This window comes from Macaca mulatta, chromosome 16 (genome assembly GCF_049350105.2).
Source record: "Macaca mulatta isolate MMU2019108-1 chromosome 16, T2T-MMU8v2.0, whole genome shotgun sequence".
Classification (NCBI taxonomy): Eukaryota; Metazoa; Chordata; class Mammalia; order Primates; family Cercopithecidae; genus Macaca; species Macaca mulatta.
The window spans coordinates 44,597,106-44,611,067 of NC_133421.1; the positions used below are offsets into that span (position 1 = coordinate 44,597,106).

Below are 13,962 nucleotides of genomic sequence, written 5' to 3' on the forward strand. Positions count from 1 at the left end.
GGCTAATTTTTGTATTTTTAGTAGAGATGGAGTTTCACCATGTTGGCCAGGCTGGTCTTGAATTCCTGACCTCAAGTGATCCACCCACCTCAGGCTTCCCAAAGTGTTGGGATTATAGGCATGAGCCACCACGCCTGGCCTCAATTTACTCTTAAATATACTAAAGCTTGGCTACTGTGGACACATTGCCTATAGGGTAGCCCTGCTCTGCAAGGAGCAGTAATTTTAAAAATAATAGTAAAAAGGCCAAGCGTGGTGACTCATGCCTGTAACTGCAGCACTCTGGGAGGCCAAGGCGGGTGGATCACCTGAGTTCGGGAGTTCAGGACCAGCCTGACCAACATGAAGAAACCCCATCTACTAAAAATACAAAATTAGCCGGGTATGGTGGCGCATGCCTATAATCCCAGCTACTCAGGAGGCTGAGGCAGGAGAATTGCTTGAACTCGGGAGGTGGAGGTTGTGGTGAGCCAAAATGGCACCATTGCACTCTACCCTGGGCAACAAGAATGAAACTCCATCTCAAATAATAATAATCATAAAAACAGTAACAGAAACAAGATGATGAATGGAACATCATCATTTGGAAAGTGTCACAATAAGACACAACAAGGCCTAACACCTTCAGAAGTCAACCTGTGGCAAATGTGGCTATGCTGCCAAGCGCAAGAGGAAGTATAACTGGAGTGCCAAGGCTAAAAGACAAAATACCACTGGAACTGGTCAAATGAGGCACTTAAAAGTTGTATGCAGCAGATTCAGGCATGGATTCTGTGAAAGAACACCACCTAAACCCAAGAGGGTAGCTGCTGCGGCATCCAGTTTATCTTCAGAATTTCAACAAACAGTCATGCAATAAATGTTCTAGTTTAAAAAAAAATTAATTAAATATATTAAAGGTAAATGTTCCTTAACTAATCCCTAAGTATTATCAACTTTGGTTCTGACCTAGGAAATCACTAAGTCATGAAACTTCTCTCCCCAGGTAGGAATGGGAGTTATCAGATGGTAGCTTGAGTTACAGGTGGGATGAGGAAGAAAATGATCAAGGACCTCTGATATCAAGTTCCTAAGATGTCCTAAGAACCACCTAGAATAATGCTATTCAAAGTGTGTATGTGTCAGACTGCAGGAGGCCCATTCATATCAAGGTAAACACAGAAAATCACAGTAAGCATTTAGAAACTTTTCCAGCACTTGACATTGCTGTGACATCCAAGCGCATGATTTTTCTGGTGATTCATTTTTCTTGTACTTTACAAAATTATTGGTTGGCAACAGATTAGGAGTGGAGGGAAACCCTTATAAAGCTGGTCCTTCGCCACAGATAGTTTAAGAAGCACAATCTTCTCACACTATGAAGTGCCAATTCAGTCATTATTGTTCTGAAGGAATCAAAGTACTTTTGCCCTCATTATCTTATAGCTTCTGATTTAAAGGCAATTAGATAAACCAGCAAGGAGGCACCATGGTATAATCCAAGCTTGATCAACCCATGGCCTCTGGGCCCAACACAAATTCATAAACTTTCATCAGCTATCATTACTGTCAGTGTATTTTATGTGTGGCCCAAGACAATTCTTCTTTCAGTGTGGCCCAGGGAGGCCAAAAGATTGCACACTCCGGACTATAATCTAATGGAAAGAGCGCCAATCCACAGTAGTCAGCCAACCTAACTTCTGGTTTGCAAGAGCCAAATAACTAACTGAATATCCTAGGTAAGTCTGAGTCTCTTGACTGTTCTGCACTTTAAATTCCTCCTCTGCAAAATAATAGCAATTCTCAATCTTTTTTTTTTTTTTTAATGTGTGGTTCTTTCTCACAGAAATTCTTTCTCCAAGTGGGGTCTGCAGATAAGCTACATCAGAATCCCACATCTCTATCCCAAACACTTTGATTCTGTAGGACTGGGCTAGGAACCAGGAATCTAATTTTTACAAGCACCTAGGAGATTTTTGATCCATACTAAAATTTAAGATCTATTGCAGTAAGCATATAACCTTACCAAAGACTTTAGGAAAAAAAAAGTCACAATTTGTATGTAATCTCCAATAAAGAAGTTATTTGATTTTTATTATTTTTTTCTGGAGACAGGGTCTCACTCTGTTGCCCACGCTAGAGTACAGTTGTGCAACCAAAGTTCATAACCTCAAACTCCTGGACTCAAGCAATCCTCCCAGCTCAGACTCCTGAGTAGCTGAGACTGCAGGCACACACCACCACATCTGGCTAATTGTATGTATTTTTTTGGAGACAAGGTTTTGCTATGTTGCCCAGGCTGGCCTTGATCTCCTGGACTCAAGTGATCTGCCTGCCTTGGCCTCCCAAAGTGCCAGAATTACAGGCATGAGCCACCACGCCCGGCCCAGAAAACACATTTTAATATGCTTTCATAATATGTGTAATATACATAACAGCAAATTTCCATTTTTCCCCATCTTAAAAAGTGATAGGCCAGGTGCAGAGGCTCACACCTGTAATCCCAGCACTTATCCCAACACTTTGGGAGGCCGAGGCAGACAGATCGCTTTAGGTCAGGAGTTCGACACCAGCCTGGCCAACATGATGAAACTCCATCTCTACAAAAATTACAAAAATTAGCTGGATGTGGTGGCGTGCATCTGTGGTCCCAGCTACTCGGGAGGCTGAGATGGGAGAATCACATGAATCCAGGAGGCAGAGGTTGCAGTGAGCCAAGATGGCACCACTGCATTCCAGCCTGGGTGACAGACTCTCAAAAAAAAAAAAAAAAAAAGTGATGTTTGATAGGGAAGGATCAACTGTATATCAAAACGCACAAACATTTAACCAGTGGCATCAAAAACTGCTTTCCTGACATGATATTCAGAACTCGAATATGGTATATCGATCCCTCCCAAATAAAACTAGAGGCTTATTTTTATGTTTGTGTTCCTGGGATTACAGGCATGCACTACCATGCCATGCCTGGCAAATTTTTGTATTTTTAGTAGAGATGAGGGTTTCACCCTGCTGGCCAGGCTGATCTCAAACTCCTGAACCCAAGTGATCCACCCACCTTAGCCTCCCAAAGTGCTGGGATTACAGGCGTGAGCCATCGCCCGACCTGTTTGTGTTGCTTCTAAAATGACAATAAAAGGAGAAAGATTTCAGTCTGCTTTGTGCTAGCATTTCCACAAATAACAATGCAGTTATAGATAGCCTGTATCTCAAATAAAAACCAAATTAGTTAGTAATTGCCAACATATTTTCCTTTTTAATACTGCTTTTGGGTAGTGCAAGAGACATGTTGATGTGCTGTGGAGAAGATTTTATCAAGTAAATGCAATTCAGGAATCTGATGAAGATCATCTAGAGGTGGAGCTGCAGAACTACTATCATTTTAATGTCCCCCATTAATTGGTGGGTTCACAGTCACTATTCCTCAAGCTGCTGGTCTCTAACTGTGTCAACATTTCAGAGTTGGGAAACACTGAACTAGATCAATGGGAGTGGTGGCGATGATTCAGAATCATCTGAAGTGCTAGATTCAACCATATGGCCAAGGGTACACAGGAAGGTGGAATGCCCTTTGACAAGCTGAGAATATTCTAACATCCCTCTTCCCACCCTCTCAGTAAACAATGGCTAAGGTATACTTTAGCTCTGGCATAGAATGATTATGCAAACTCTTCCATCAGTATATGGTAAGTAGACAAACATAAGAGAATGTGAAAGATTAGGAATTTTCCACTGTGGACTGGGAAAGTCCTCATCTCCTAAATTATTCCTTCCCACTCCTGCTTGCACATAATTTTAGCCCCTAACTGTTCCTCTCCACCCCTTGATAAAAATCCAGATTCCTCAAACTAGCTGAATTTCAGCGGACCTACTCCTGCTAAGGCTAGAAAACACTCCTTCCTCTCTCCCCAAATTAGAACATTCCTTTGCCCAGCATTTTAGAATAAAGCATATGCTCTGGTTGATCTTCCACACCATATAAAATAATAATTAGCATAGTGAAGACGGTACAATCCAACCCAACTGCAATTGGTTATGCATCTACTGACGCAAGACCTAGAAGAGGGTTGGAAGTCGATAGAGGATGAAGTTTGGTTATTTCTCAGGCAGATATCTTAATCATTACGAAAGTAAAAAAGCATGGGAGGATTAGCAGAAAATGCAGATGCAGAGGGTAGGGCACATAGTTTCTTGTATGTTTTAGGATAAAATACACTGATTCAATTGCCCTAAGACCATACACATGTGATCAGTACCAAGACTGGAAAGATTTTCCAAAGCAAATGCACAGTAAAACAAGAAGAGGGTGAGGTGGGAGACGAGGATGCACGATTTACTTAAGTAAAGCTTTTTTTTCCTTTCAAATCTTTTAACATAATCCAGCAGCTGCAAATAAACAACGGTGTTGATTACTAATAAGTTGCATTTAACCACTCAGAAGCCAGCAGAGCCTCCACTTGGCCTAACTTCCTGTAAGTTTCAAGATGACTAGGCATCATTTCTTTAAAAAGGATCAAGACAGTTAAAACGTTTCAGCAGATCATACTGGCTGGAAGTAGTTCAGATCCATGTGGATTTCCCCTACTCTTAGAACTAGCCACTGGTAGAAACAAGTGATTGTCCCAGGGAACACTCCACAACCCGGAGATAATGAAAACATATTTTTATCTGCAATTCTAGAAAAGGCATGTGAACATGAAAACAGAAGATGTAGGTTTAACTGTAGCATTGCAGAGCAGCAGCTTTAAAAAGTCAGATAACATTAGCTCAACAAAATCATATACCGAAGTGTGCTCAAATTCAAATTCAGCACATGGCAGTAGTAGCAGCTGAAAAACGCTGCTGAGAGAGCAAGAAGGTTTTGCTGTCTTTTTAGAGGAGAGGACAATGAAGAAATTACCAGACCAAGGTCACTTTTCAACCTAAAACAAAGGGGGGTTAGTAGCTTTAACAGAGATAAAAACTGTGTAGGTCATAACTCCATGAAATCAGCAGCCTAGTGAATGTCTCTCCAAGAACCTTGTAGGAAATTAAGTGTGGATTTGAGTAATTAAACATAAAGTCTTCTTGAGAGTAACTTCAATTCCTGAAGGCTAAAGCCATTTCTGTGAAACATACAGAAAAATTATGAGGCGGATTTACCAGGCATCACATCACAGCCTTTCTACTTTCACATCAGGTTAGAAATACAATGATCTAAAAAGAACAGAACGATTTGGGAGTTGTTCATTCTCTAGTCTTTGCAAAAATTCACGTGCTAGTGTAACTGTAATACACTTAGGAGTTTCCAAAAATAACACACATTTCCTCAAAAGAGAGGTAGAAAAAAATAATCTCTGGGTAAAAGGTCAAACATTGTCTCTTCTGAATGCTTAAACAGCCAATTATGTGTCTAATACATTAATTCTATAAAGAGAGAGAGACTATTACGGGAAAGTTGAATAAGACATCTTGAAAAATGTACCCTGGGGCCTAAGTCCATTCAACTGACAGTAAAATCACCCCTCAAAAAATCAGTTTTATGGAACATCTAGTACTTTAATTTTCCAGCTGCCAACAGAAATATATAAGGAACAGAAATTAAACTAGTTATGGCAGCAGTGCAGTGAACAAAACTTTAATTGTATTACACACTAGTTAGACATTTGCCAAACAATACAAAGGCCCCTAAGGGTAGAAACTTCTTTAGAATATAAATGATTCCCAATCAATGTGACAGAAATTAGTCTGTTTAGGCAGTAAACAGATTCATGATTTAGATGTAAAAATTCAACTGACATCATATTTCAATATAGAAAATAAATATATAAGAAATTCATCTCTAAAATGGCTTTAAATCACTGTGATTTACATATGCTGTATCATTAATAGGCCCTTTAAGCTGGTATTGTACTAATCAGCTTTTTTAACATCCTGTCCACAAAAGAGCTTATTCATTTAGCTAGGAGACAGGTGTTAGCAACCAGAAACCTCTTTTAGCCTCGAGTTCCAGGGACTGGGCCTGTGTCTATGATGATGATTGGCAAGTCGAAAGGAAGGGCAGCTTTAAAGAGGGAAAAGGAGGAGAGAGGGAACGACAAACAAAGACCAAAAGGGAGAAAAGAAGATAATGAAAGAAATGGATGTCAGGTGCTACTTAATGGGGCCACCCTCAAAGGCTCCTAGCCTAATCTGGGCTACCGTCCAAATACAGATGGCAGAATTTGGGTAATGTTATTCATTTATTCCTGTAGATAGTAACTCTGGGCACATGCCAACACTCCACTCATTCTAAAAAATTGTTTAAAGTGTTGCTAATTGTCCTGTGACTCATTCTTCTTACCCATATTCTCTGGTTCTTAACTTTAGTCCTCACTCTTTCATACATTTTCTAAAAGAGCTGACTGAGTAAATATTCCTGGAAAAAGATACAGAGAAAGCTGGATTTAGAAAAGCATCTTAAGTCTACAGAATAAAAATTGTGTGAGGAAGTGAGAGAAGGGACGTTTATTGAGTTGCCTACAATGTACAAAAAACATATTTTTCTCTCTTTTAATCCTCCTATGCATATTTTCCCCCTTTTAATCCACATAACAATCCTACCAGGTATTTTCATCTTGCAGATGAAAAAAATGAAGCTCACAGACGTTAAGTAATTTGCCTATGGTAGCACAGCCAGGAAGTGGGGGAGTCAGAGTTCAAAACCAGGCTTGTCTATTCCCTAACGTATCTAGTGCCTGAATCTGTTTTAAATCAGATGGTTCTATATTTCAGCAATTATTCTTCCTCCCATGAACTCAACACACAGCTGACGACTAAATTTTATTAACTATTTGTTAAGCACCTATTATTTTCAATAAAGGCTTCAGCTGTATAGAAATAAAACAGGCAAACTGACTTCATTCTAAAATTCGACATACAGAGAATTCCCAGGCATCTCTCCCATCCAACACTGATTATCATAACTAGATTCAACTACCTATTCAGACTTCTAGTTGTTTCCACATTATCATTCATTTTTCCACTCATAAGATAAAGGAAGCTACTTTCACCAAAAACCCTCCCTCATGACTCCTGATAATACAGCAGAGGGGGCCTCACTGTAAAGTAATTTACATAAAAGTTATAAAAGCTCTTTGTTATCTGTCATGACTAGGAAATGGGCTATTCTAGCAAATCAAACATCCTGGATAGCATAATGATTCTATTAGAGGGACTACCAATTTATAAGGAATTTCAATGTGCATAATAATTTCAATCTAAAAATTAAAAAAAGGGGGACCAGGCACGGTGGCTCACACCTGTAATCCCAACACTTTGGGAGGCTGAGGTGGGCAGATCACTTGAGGTCAGTAGTGTGAGACCGGCACATCCCTACTAAAAATACAAAAATCAGCTGGATGTGGTGGCACACATCTGTAGTCCCAGCTACTTGGGAGGCTGAGGCAGGAGAACTGCTTGAATGCAGGAGGCAGAGGTTGCAGTGAGCCGAGATCACACCACTGCACTCCAGCCTGAGTGACAGAGCTGTCACAAAAAAAAGAAAGAAAGAAAGAAAAGGGAAGAAAAGTGAACCCCAAGTTTCAAAGTTCCATGGGGCTTGATGTACAGGAGATAATGCCCCCCCAACCTTAAAAAGACTATCAATGCAAAAAACAGTGGTTCCCAAACTTGACTGCACATTAAAAGCACTTGAGAACCCAGGCGCAGTGGCTCAATGGCTCAAGTCTGTAATCCCAGCACTTTGGGAGGTCGAGGCAGGCAGACCACCTGAGGTCAGGAGTTTGACACCAGCCTGGCCAACAGGGTGAAACTTCACCTCTGCTAAAAATACAAAAATTAGCCAGGCACAGTGGCACGTGCCTGTAATCCCAGCTACTCGGGAGACGGAGGCAGGAGAATCACTTGAACCCAGGAGGCAGAGGTTGCGGTGAGCCGAGATCATGCCACGCACTCTAGCCTGGGTGACAGAGCGAGACTCCATCTCAAAAAAATAAATAAATAAAAAGCACTTGGGGAGCTCTCTGAAAATACTAGATGCAAGGGAGATTTATTTATTTAAGCTAGCTTCCAGCCGGATGCAGTGGCTCACGCCTGTAATCCCAACACTTTGGGAGGCCAAGGCGGGCAGATCACCTGAGGTCAAGAGTTTGAGACCAGCCTGGTCAACACAGTAAAATCCCATCTCTACAAAAAATACAAAAATTAGCCAGGTGTGGTGACACGCATCTGTGGTCCCAGCTACTTGGGTGGCTGAGGCAAGCGAATCACTTGAACCTGGGAGGCGGAGGTTACAGTGAGCCGAGATCATATCACTGCACTCCAGCCTGGATGACAGAGCTGAGACCGTCTCAAAAATAAACACATTGCTGGGCATAGTGATTCACATCTATAATCCCAGCACTTTGGGAGGCTGAGGTGGGCGGATCGCATGAGGTCAGGAGTTCAAGATCAGCCTGGCCAATGTGGTAAAACCCCTCTCTACTAAAAATGCAAAAATTAGCTGGGTGTGGTGGTGGGCGCCTGTAATCCCAGCTACTCCGGAGGCTGAGGTAGGAGAATTGCTTGAACCAGGAGACACAGGTTGCAGTGGGCCGAGATTGTGCCACTGCACTCCAGCCTGAGTGACAGAGCAAGACTCCGTCTCAAAATAAAATAAAATAAAATAAAATAAAATAAAAATAACAAAAATAAAAGGTCCATGGGGTATGGCCTCATACTAGTAATAATAAATTATAAAATTGAAAAAATAAAAGGTAGTTCCCTGGTCATCACTTACCCACCCGATCAAAATCTCCAGGAAGTGGGGCTGGGAAAACTGCATTTTTAAAGAATCTCGGTCAGTGACTCAGCAGTAAATCACCAGGTACCTCATCTTTCAAGGAGTGGCTGGCTTTTAGGAATTCCTTACAATAAAACATGCTCAAAAGGCTAAAGCTGCACTGAACACAATGTGACCTGTCTTTGATGATTCAGGAGACTTCAGGATCTCCCATTACCACTAAGTTATCATTCACTACCAGTTCTAGTGCCTGCACTAACAAAATCAGTACGGTAAAGTTAATAAAGACTTTCTATTAGTAGAAAGCAGGAAAAAACAGTTTTTGTTTTATTACCAGATTCAAAAATCTGGTTTTACTCCAGAGGAAATGCAGGGTGTTTTTGTTGTTGTTGTTTTTGAGATGGAGTTTCGCTCTTGTTGCCCAGGTTGTAGCACAGTGGTGCGATCTCAGTTCACTGCAACCTCCGTCTCCCAGGTTCAAGTGATTCTCCTGCCTCAGTCTCTCAAGTAGCTGGAATTACAGGCATGCACCACCATGCCCGGCTAATTTTGTGTTTTAATAGAAAAGGGGTTTCACCATATTGGTCAGGCTGGTCTCTAACTCCTGATCTCAGGTGATCACCCGCCTCTGCCTCCCAAAGTGCTGAGATTACAGGAGTGAGCCACCACGCCCAGCCAAAATGCAGATTTTATGCTTTAAAAATTAAACTGTTTAAAAACATGCAGGACTCTTTTAACCAACTGCTGAGCTTCACTTCAGAATGTTAACAGGTCCAAATACAATACAAATGTGGAATATTCACCCTGCATACGAAAAGCAAAGGAGGAACTTCATGACAGTCTTAATGAAGAGAAAGGATAATGGGTTTACACTAAGACTGGCATAACAGGATTAGATATGACCGCTGTCCTCACCATGGCAGCTGTTAAATCTTGGAAACAGGGAGGGCACAGGTCTTTAAATACATGAAGCCAATTCCTACCTACCTGAGATGACTTTTATGTGAGATATAATAGGATACCCTACTAAGAGCCAAATTAGTTTTACTATTTTAAAACTGCATAACTAAAACCAAACACCGCATGTTCTCACTCATAGGTGGGAACTGAACAATGAGATCACTTGGACTCGGGAAGGGGAACATCACACACTGGGGCCTATCACGGGGAGGGGGGAGGGGGGAGGGATTGCATTGGGAGTTATACCTGATGTAAATGACGAGTTGATGGGTGCTGACGAGTTGATTGGTGCAGCACACCAACATGGCACAAGTATACATATGTAACAAACCTGCACGTTATGCACATGTACCCTAGAACTTAAAGTATAATAATAATAAAAAAAATTTTTTTTTAAACTGCATAACTAATATAAAGTCACAAAATAAAAAGTTGATCAGATACTTCCCTATGAAAGAACCAGGAGTCTGTTTGTATATGAAAAGATTTAGGCTGGGCATGGTGGCTCACACCCATAATCCCAGCACTTTGGGATGCCGAGGCTGGAGGATCGCTTGAGTTCAAGGAGTTTGAGACCAGCCTGGGCAACATGGCAAAACCCTGTCTCCACCAAAAACACAGAAATTAGCTGGGCATAGTGACGCACACCTGTGGTCCCAGGTACTTGGGAGGCTAAGGTAAGAGGATTGCTTGAGCCCAGGTGGCGAGGCTGCATTGAGCTGAGATCATTCCATGGCACTCCAGCATGGGTGACAAGAGTGAGACCCCATCTCAATTAAAAAAAAAAAAAAAAAAAAAAAAAGGCTGTATTTACAATTGGGAAAATCTTTCTTACACAAACACCAAATAACCATTACCAATAACCAAAAGTGAAACAAAAATAACGAGTAATCGTCATCAAACCAGTACCATTACCAAACAACAATAATGAAGCAGCTCCTCGCTTGAGACTTCACCAACAGCAATTTAAACTATGTGTTCTCATTAAACTCTAATACCTTAATTCTGTTATTGTATTAACAAGTTACGAGATTCTAAGGTATAGAGGTTAAATCTTTCCTCCAAAAAAATAAACACTATGGCTAGTACAAGTTTGATATAAAAGTCTCTATCATTAAAACAGTGGCAGTATTAAAGGTTCTATGACAAGAATAAAAAATCAAGGTGGAATTAGTCCCCCTAACAACTACTTAGGTTTAAGAGGTGTTTTCAGAAAGTCTTAGGCTTGACACTCATAGAGATGGGTGTGACTGTATTTAAATCACAACGCACATGTAATTAGAAAAGAAATTGTGCCCTTTTTTGTTATTGTTGCTGTTTGTCTTCTTAAGTGCTGGTCACTAAAAATGCCTTTTCCACAACCCTTAAGAGGTGTTCCAGCCTGGCGAGGTGGCTCATATCTGTAATCTCAGAACTTGGGGAAGCCGAGGCAGGAGGATCGCTTGAGCCCAGCTCATGACCAACCACACGGCAAAACCTCGTCTCTACAGAAAATACAGAAACTAGCTGGGTGTGGTTGCCCGTGCCTGAGATCCCAGCTACTCAAGAGGCTGAGAAGGGAGAGTCACCTAAGCCTAGGAGGTCAAGGCTGCAGTAAGCCATGATTACCCCACTGCACGCCAGTCTGAGTGACAGAGTGAGACTCTGCCTCCAAAAAAAAAAGGTGTTCCTATTAGATGGTACCAAGCAGAGATATGTCAACTGGGTTGGTCATGAGAGAAGGTTTGAAAGAAATTGATTTTTAAGGTTTCTGAGAAGAGCTTTCTTTTTTTGTGTATGTTATTTTGGCAGCTAAACTGGTCAACTTAGATAGTTACAACCCTTGATCCCAATGAAAACAAGATATCACAACTGTCTACCTGATCAATATGAAAGTTTTTGATGGGCATTAAAATCACTGTGAGATTACATGAACATTTTCTTCAATCACAATCAAGATATTAGCCCTGCCACATCAATCTGAAATTGTTATGAAAATATACCCAAATATTTTCAAACTTAAGAATACCTCTAAATAAACTGTTAACTTATGAACTGTACTCTAAAATTCAGAATTAAGAAATATACAATAAAAGTTCAGAAACCTTTGCCATCATCTACTTCCTTGAATGTGAAAGAGAATGCAATCAGGGAAAAGGATAAAGAAGTTGTCAAACCTGAAATCCCCTGAACAGAAAGGAATTGTCACCGCTAGGCTGCAGCCCTAGAACTCTGTACACGAATTCAGCCCAGTACCTTGTCTCCTGCCTACTCCTATTTCTAGAAGAATGGTATAATAAATGGGCAGCCCAGCCCACATTTCAGTAAATTGAACTGTCACTGGGAGAATAAGGCACCCCAAACAGTTGCAGCGACAGTGGTAACAGGAAGTCTCTCTGTCCTCCAAACCAATAATCAAAGGGATACATAAGGAACTTACTGCTTTCTTAGAAGGCCACATGCACCCCAGGATGTTTGCTCATCACGTCACTTTGGCCTTTAACCAGGGAGCAAAGTGACAGTTGTGGGTAAAACCCTATTTCCAAGCTAACCATTATCCTTCCTTATGGTAGACTAGGGGGTGCACAGGACACTCTTGATTACACAAGCACTTTTTTTTCTCCCTAGAACAAATGACAGACCAACAAAAAGGAGAAAATATGCTGTTGTTTATCTCTTCTGCCAGCCTGAACTCAAGCTCTGAGCAGACGTGCCAGCGGAGGCTCTGGCTCCCCTGGTTCGCCAGACTTCCCCATGTCTGGTCAAATGTCTCCTGGGCAGCCGGCTGAAGAGAGGCCCCATTTCCCTCTCGGTCTTGACCGCTGCCGCACAGTGGCGACCTCACACACATCGCGAACAGAGGACAACTCCCAAGCGAGGGAACAGTGGACCCTGGGGGGAGAGCCGCATTCCCAAACTTCATCAAACCTCCAAACTCCAAACCTCCCTCCTCCAGCCACCTCCGTCTAAGACGGAGGTAGGGACGAGCTGGTTCCTTCAAAGGGGTAAGCAGGCCGCCGCGGACATGCCTCAGTTTCCTTTGCCGTACAAAGAGAGATCTTTTCCCCACAAGCCAACTAGACCTGCCGGTCTGCAGGGCACCTGGGGATAATCGAGGACGCACGTCTCCTGTTACTGCCCCCACAGGTGAAACGCTTTCTTTGAGGGGACTTTTCAAAGGACAGGTGTGGGCTGCCCTGAAGGCGGGGACTTGCAGCCAGGAAAGGGCTTCCCCCCACCCCTGTAGGGCAGAGAGAGTCCCAGGCCGCGCCCCACACAGAGGAGGGGCCCCCAGACTACAGCCTGACGGCACCCAAGCCTACCCCTTCCCGTCCTTCCCCAGCCGGGCGCCCTGCGGCCCCCAGCGCCGCCGCCGCCGCAGCCTCCTCACCTGCTGCGGCCGCCGGCCCGGCCGGCACCTGGGAGAGGAGGCGAGGGGAGGGGCCGGATCTCGGCCGCGGACGCCTCAGGCAGGGAGGCTGCGGACTCCGCCGCGGCGGCGTCTCTGGGGCTGAGGGGCACCCGGGGGCGGTCGCGACATCCTCACGGGCGGCCCCAGGAAGTCGGCCCCCCCACCCATCCCCAGTCGGCCCGGCCCGGCCGCTCCCGCCCCTCGCGCGGCCCCGCCCCTGACTCGGCCCCGCCCCCTCTCGGGAGCGCGCCTCCGCTCCCGCCGCGCCCGATCCACCATAGAGAAGAGCCAGGCGCGCAGCGGCCTCGAGCGCGGCCTCCTCTCGCGCCCCCTGGCGGAGCTGAGGCTCCCGGAGGCGGGGCCGGGCTGGCCGGAGCCGTGGGACCATAGGAGGCGTGGTTTCCCCGAAGTCATGGTGTCGGCCGCTGCTGGTTACCTGGGTCACACAACTCTGCGGGAGGCGCCCAAGGGTCCAGGTCCACGTCTTAGCTGGGTCAAGACCCGGCTTGGTGACCTTGAGCGAGTCCCTCAACACCTCTGAACGCAGTTCATAAAACTTTGAAAGGTGCCTGACTTTCATGTCTTATTGACTCTCGTCAGTGCTATGAGCAGGCGATGGTTTCCCCTACTTCATGATTGGAGAAACCCAGGCCCACTAGGGGTTACGAGCTTATTCAGCGTCCCACAACTGGGAGGTATTAGAAGCCGGGTCTGTGGGACCTAAAAGCCCACGCTTGTCCCACTGACTCCAGCACTGCCCAGTCTAAACCCCTAGGACTAGCTACTTCCCCTCAGGAAGCTGAGGAAGCTGCTGAGGAAGGCTGTGGTAGAGTAAGAATGACTCAGCAAAGATCCACCCCTGCCCTTCACC

The 13,962-nt window shown here is 43.8% G+C and overlaps 1 protein-coding gene across 19 annotated transcripts in view; it reads right to left on the bottom strand.

Annotated features, from left to right (window-relative positions):
• RFFL (ring finger and FYVE like domain containing E3 ubiquitin protein ligase) overlaps positions 1-13,192 on the bottom strand; it is an 80,898-nt gene extending 67,706 nt beyond the window's left edge. For 8 of the 19 annotated variants that reach the window (XM_015119067.3, XM_015119063.3, XM_015119066.3 and 5 more), the window contains exon 1: positions 13,071-13,192. The gene's annotated coding sequence lies outside the window, so the exon portion shown is untranslated. Of the gene's footprint in view, positions 1-11,856; positions 11,955-12,119; positions 12,306-12,708; positions 12,910-13,002 lie in introns of those variants that run through there. The other 11 variants (XM_077970793.1, XM_077970785.1, XM_077970786.1 and 8 more) reach the window with 10 other exon arrangements.
• Between the last annotated feature and the right edge of the window lie 770 nt (positions 13,193-13,962).